At 45.7% G+C, this 6,226-nt stretch overlaps 1 protein-coding gene across 1 annotated transcript in view; it reads right to left on the reverse strand.

The window, feature by feature from the left end:
* The window catches only part of Rap1b (RAP1B, member of RAS oncogene family), a 32,983-nt gene extending 27,203 nt beyond the window's left edge, over positions 1–5,780 (reverse strand). Inside the window, exon 1 of the mRNA XM_060378103.1 lies at positions 5,620–5,780. The gene's annotated coding sequence lies outside the window, so the exon portion shown is untranslated. The remainder of the gene's footprint in view (positions 1–5,619) is intronic.
* Between the last annotated feature and the right edge of the window lie 446 nt (positions 5,781–6,226).

Genomic DNA, 6,226 nt, shown 5'->3' on the forward strand with positions numbered 1-6,226 from the left:
GTAATGGCTCAGCAGCTAAGAGCACTAGGCTGCCCTTTCAGAGGATCAGAATTCAATTCCCAGCACCCTCATGGCCGCTCACAACAGGTTCTGACTCCAGTCCAAGGGAATACTGGCCTCCATGGGCATTGCATGCATGTGGTGCACAAACATTCAAATATTCACACATATATGGGTGGTTCAGGCAACAAGGTTCGAGAAGGCTCCAGGGTTAAAAGCTCTTGCAAAGGACCTAGTTCAATTCCCAGCACACAGTTCACAAGCACCTGCTACAACCAGAGCTAGTTACAGAAGATTCAACACCTTCTTCTGACCTTTGAGGGCGCTGCACACACAAACATGCAGGTAGAACACCCACTCGCATAAAATAAAAGTAAATCTAAAAACAAGTGGCTGGTTCAGCTTCTGAGACTGGATCACTTTTCTTGGAGACAATCACTACCTTATTTAAAAAAAAAGGCCTATACACAGGGAGACTTCATTCATTTTTAAAACAACTCCAAGAACATTTAACTGGAAACCCTTTCATTCTTTTTAAAAGGGTCAGGGCAGTAAAGAATATAATACCAAAGTTCTAATCCGACTCACTCCAAGGTGTCATGAGTTGTGCTTACTACTGGTCTTGTCCCATAGAAACAAATGTCAATACAGTAAAAAGGGCAAAAAATATCTTAGCATTATTATTATTATCATTATTATTATAATCAGCTCTGTACTTGCAGACTCTCCAAAAACGTCTATGTGATTTGCAAAATTACTTGGATCATACATTGAAAAACCAATGAACAATCCAGTCCTTTTTATTGCCAAAATAGTTATGGTTTAAGTGAAGGGGAAACTGCATAAACAGTCTCATGTAGCCCAGGCTGGCATGGAACTTACCGCTCAGCAAAGGCTGACAGAAGGATTTCCCTTCCGTTGTCTACTCATATGCTGTATGGCCATTACAAGTATGGGCCACCACACACAGTTGGGGAAAAAACTTCTAAATACATAGCTGCTGAAACAAATTTCAGATCTTGTATTTTCAGTCAGCAATGCTTCTAACAGCCACGCTCTTCCTAACACCTCTCGTGGTCTATCTACACAGCGAGTTCACACTCAATCCCCAACCCATGGCAGAGCTCAGCCAGCAAGTTCCCTCCAGAAGGCCTGTCCCAGCTTAGACTGAGTGGCCTCACTGACATAAAGTAACACAACTAGAAAGATACGAAAGACAGGTAACATCAAAGCCTTAGGAACCAGTTCAGTATGTAAAAATTCATACTCAGACTATAGTTAGAGAATGATACACTTAATCCAAAAGTGAAGTGTATTTCTATTCAAGCACATCAAATATAACCAAACTTAAAGACAATACTATTCTAGAATATTATCCCTCTATATAATAAAAACCATATGGAAAATTTGTAATCCATGTTGCAAATATTTTTAGAGAATTTAAATGTATTTTTAAAACCTTGTAGCATATCCCAAAAATTTCATTTCTTTCTTTGTTAAGTTTTAGGGTTCTCTGGAAATGCGATCAACTGCTGTATACCCTCAATTTGAACATTAGTAATATGCACAGCAGTGTTTATAAAGTGTGGGAAGTAAGTAAAATTCTTTTTCCTAGTGATTTTTAAATTGTGCTATTTTAAAGTGGCAAAAATGCCTGATTAACTTTTTACAAAATAGAAATTCTATTACCAAGTTCTATTGCTAAAGGGATCAATCTTAGAATCCAGTCAAATGGGTTCAAACAAGGACAATAGCTAGCAAGTCAAACTTTTACTCTAAGTGGATAACTACCTTCTATTTCCTTTCTTATTTGTGTGTAGCCGAGTATATGTGTGTGAGTGAGTGCACCTGCATGCCGGTACCTGAGGAGGCCAGAAGTGAGGCTGTTGGATCCCCTGGAGCTAGAACTAAAGATGGTTGTGAGACAACTGGCAAGCACTCGTAACTCCTGAGCCATCTTCATTCTATTCTTTGTAGTTACTGCTTCCACTATACTCTTGAGATTTCTAAGGAATTAATTTAGAATTCAGTCCTCAAGTAGTAATCAGAACCTTTCAGCACTACTGCAAAACACCGCCAAGTACTGCAAAGATTAGCTTTCAGTACAAGAGACAGTACAATGCTGCTTACAGACAGCTGGATAAAAACTGTATCTAGTATTACAATGCATCAAGCCATCGCTTCAGGATTGTTCCTGTTCAAAAATTGTTCAGTTTGAAAAGAAGAACAGGAGAAACCTCAACCTACTCTATGACTAAAGGTCCACAAAAGTGAGAAAAAAGAAAAGCAAATATAGAAACAAAACACTCCCCTGCCCCCACACATGAACCAATGCAAACTGAACCAAAAAAAACCCAAAGCCACAACTAAAAATCCTTAGAAAATTGAAGAGGACTTTTTTTCTTTCCAGTGAAGGGATTGAACCCAGTAACATAGACAAGATAGGCAAACACTCTTACTACTGAGGCACATCCCTGGCCAGAAAAGTAAGTTTTTATGGACTCTTTAAAGAGTGACCACAATGACATCATTGCTAAAAGAGAAACAGGCTTTGACTAATGCCCACCCACTGAACTAACCTAGTGGCAGTTCAAATCTAAACACTATAGATTAACACCCACTCCTTAAATTTTGTTTTCTGGGAATGACACATGTAAATCAATAAGTTCTCCTTGACATTCAATAATAAAATGCCAAATGCAAACTACACTTGGGGGAGGGCATAAAATCAGTTAAGTTCTCTCAAGTTAATTTCAATCAGTATTAAGTACCTAAAAGAAAAAGCAAAGAGCTGACCCAGAGTGTTCCATCCCAGTCTTAAGACTTTACATTTGAAACAGCAGGGACAGTTACATGGTATCAATCTCCACATAAGCATTAAGTCTTTCCAAGATCTTCACAAACACAGATCATGATATTTATGTATTTATTTATAAACAGGGTTTCATTAGCTCAGGCTAGTCTTGAATTTATGGCAATCCTCCTGCCCAATCTCTTAACTGCTGGGATTACAGTTGCAAAATACCATGCCAGCACCACTTAGAAAAAAATTATTTTGGGTTCGAAAGATGGCTCACCAGTTAAGGGCACTGACTGCTCTTCCAGAGGACCCAGGTTCAAATCCCAGCACCCACATGGTAGTTTACAACTGTTTGTAACTCCAAGATCTAACACTCTCATAGACATACATGCAGACAAAACACCAATGCTATAAGGTATATATAACACTACTATAAGGTAGTCCTTATAGGATCTTTGGTGGGAGCGCTCACTTTCCCTGTATAGGTCAAAAGAAAATGCTGGAATCATTAAGTGGCCAATGAAAAAAATGATGATCAAATTGTGAAGTGGGAGACCCCACAGAAAATGTGTAATTCTTTTTTGAAAGATCACATTATTTTCTTTAGTCTCTTTGAATTTTCTACTGATCTCTAAACTTAAGTCCCAAACATCACCATGTGCCCAGGTAAAATACTTGGAAATAACACTAAAAGAGAATTTTTATTCTCATGGCAGTTTCATTTAACCCCACTTAAGTGTCTATGTAGCAGCAACATGCTAGTCATTTGAGGCATACAAAAGAAATATATCCCGACCTTGGACCTTACAATTTTGTAGACTATATAAAAGCACAGAGCAGACACAGAGGATAGGAAGTGATACAAACCACTGAAAGGAAGCGTGCTAAGTTTAGACAGAAAAAGGAGACAAGGCCATCATGTCTGCCTGGGACCACATAGTAAAATTTAAGCCAGCTTAGCACTGTGCTCTTCTGCTGTTATTCTGATACCAGGCACATGAAGACGCAAATGGCTATAGTCCTTCAGCAATTTATTTTGCAGCTTCCACAGATAAGGTCGTTAAACTATTTGTGAATGTCAACGAGAAAGTACAAGGGAATATAATGTATTACAGAGATTAAAAGTATGGATAAGTTCAGACAAGACTGTTATTTGGGATCCTGTGTCTTTAAGCAAAATTATTTCCTCCCTAGAGTATTAACTTCCTCTAACCAAAACCACTAGCCAAGTGGTTATCCCACACCATTTAGCTAACTAAGGCACTCTATCTTGGAGAAAAGAGCATAATGGGACCAATAATCTCTGCAATATGTAATCCACCATAAGAAATTGTCACATTTCTTCCTGTGGGTTGTCTTTTATGGACAGACCACTGCCTTACAAGTCAGCAGACTCAGGTAACTGGTTATCTTATCTATTCTAGGCCTCAGTTTCCTCCTCCATAAAATGACAGGGTGGGACTAGATGATTTAAATAGTCCCTTTCCGGCCTTTAAAAAGCTCAATGACTCTCTTATGACTAAATACATAAATTTCAAGTCAGGTTTTATGAGTGATAAGAGCTTTAAAAGAATTTCTCCACTCAATTAAGTTCTTGCTACGATAAACTCCTTTTAGGCAAGTCTTGACAACATTCTAATTATACAAAAGAAAACTGAAAAATGAATTTATAAGTTAGAAGCAGTCGGTATATATTAATACACACTGCCAGCAAAGCAAACATTCAAAGAGACTCAATTGATTTTTAAAATATTAAAAGTCCAGCCTTCACTGTAATGTCAACTTTCCACCCAGTAAGAAAATGTGATTTCCTATTAAAGAAGTGCTTGTATTCGCACCAGTCAGCAGGGCCAAAATGTCTTTCTAAAGTATTGGAGGTTTGGAGGGGGCAAGCAAAAGGAAAGCAAACCCATCTGCTCAAACTCTGAAAGGGAAGATATTTCTACCGAAAGGCATCTTTCCCCCTCCACCCCAAGGAAAATCCCGAGGGCCTAGTTCCCAAATTCATGGCGCTGATAAGTCAGTTTCAGAATCAGACGTAGCGAGATGGCGAAAAAAAAAAAAACGAGAAGAGGACAAACTTCCTGGATTTTTCTCTCTGCAAGAGAAAAGGAGATTTCCTCTTGCTGACGAAGGGAAAGGCCCCTTTAACATTCTCTTTTTTTTTTTTTTTTTCCCTCTGCACGGTGGCGGCTGCCAGACTAGGTGGGGCTCCCTCCGCTGCCTTCCTCCTGCCACTTCCCGCAACAAATGAAGCAAGCCAGCCCCGATCCAGGCAAACTTTTTCCCTGTCAGGCTCCAGCCCGCGGGGCGCCGGGGAGTGGTCCCCACCCCCCCTCCAACGCTACTCCGCCCGGCCCGGGGCTGGGAGAAGCCCGAGTAGCCGCAGAGGACAACTTTCTGGTTTCCGCTCTAACTTCCACCCACCCCGCGGCGGGCGCCGAGGCCGGGGAGCCGGGGAGCGGCGGGCAAGGCTGCGGGGCCGCGAGCGGCGGGTGGGGGTTCCTCGGGCGCTCACTTCCTCCGCCATATTTCAGACATTTGACCCCTTCCGCAAAGCGCGCCGCTCCCCGCCGCGGCCGCGGTTCCTCCCCGGGCCGCTCCGAGGCGGGCGAGCCCGGCGAGCCGAAGGGCAGCCGGGGCCGGTGGCGGGGCGGAGGCGGGCAGGGCGCCCTCCCGCAGCCACCTGCCGCGCGCCCCGGCCCCCGCCGCCGCCGCGGGGGGCCCCTGGCTGCCCCGCCCGGCCCGCGCCGCACCCCGCCGCTCCCCCTCGGGCCGGCGCCCGGCCCCCGCCGGCCACGCACGCGGCCCGCGCCAACCTCTCGCGCTGTCACCGGGTCCCCGTCGTCGCCGTCGCCCCGAGTTCCCTTCGGGTCGCTGCTCCCGGCGCCACGGCGGTCTGTGCCGCTGCCGCCGCCGCCGCCGCCGCCGCCGCTCAGGCTGCTTTCCACGCCTGACTCTGGGCGAGGTTTGGCGGTGTCGCCTTGACGTCAGGCGTTCAGCCTCGCTCTCGCTTCCGCCCGCGGGCGGGGCGCGCAGGAGCGCAGCCCGGGAAGGGGCGGGGAAGGGGGCGGGGCCGGGACGAGGGGGCGGGGCCTCCGCGAGCTAGCCCTCGCCTTGGGCCTCGCCCGGCCTCTAGCCGGCCCGAGCCAGCTATGGCCCCCGCCCCTCCGCTGCCTGCGCCCCGGTACTCCGGTCCGCTTCGCCTTCGCGGGCTGGCTGCCAGACAGAATCGGGAGTCAGCTTCAAAGGAGCGCATCCCTCTCGACCCCAGCGGATAACGGGGAGCTCAGGGCTTAGAAACCTCCGAAGCCTTCGCGGGGCCTCCAAGTGCACGCAGGAATTGAGTCGCCAACGCCCCCAGACCGTCGGTGTTCGCGTGGTCCTTTGTGCTGGGCAAAGTAGCTGGAGAAGTAACAGCGCGGC

This window comes from Meriones unguiculatus, chromosome 2, assembly GCF_030254825.1.
Source record: "Meriones unguiculatus strain TT.TT164.6M chromosome 2, Bangor_MerUng_6.1, whole genome shotgun sequence".
Lineage (NCBI taxonomy): Eukaryota > Metazoa > Chordata > Mammalia > Rodentia > Muridae > Meriones > Meriones unguiculatus.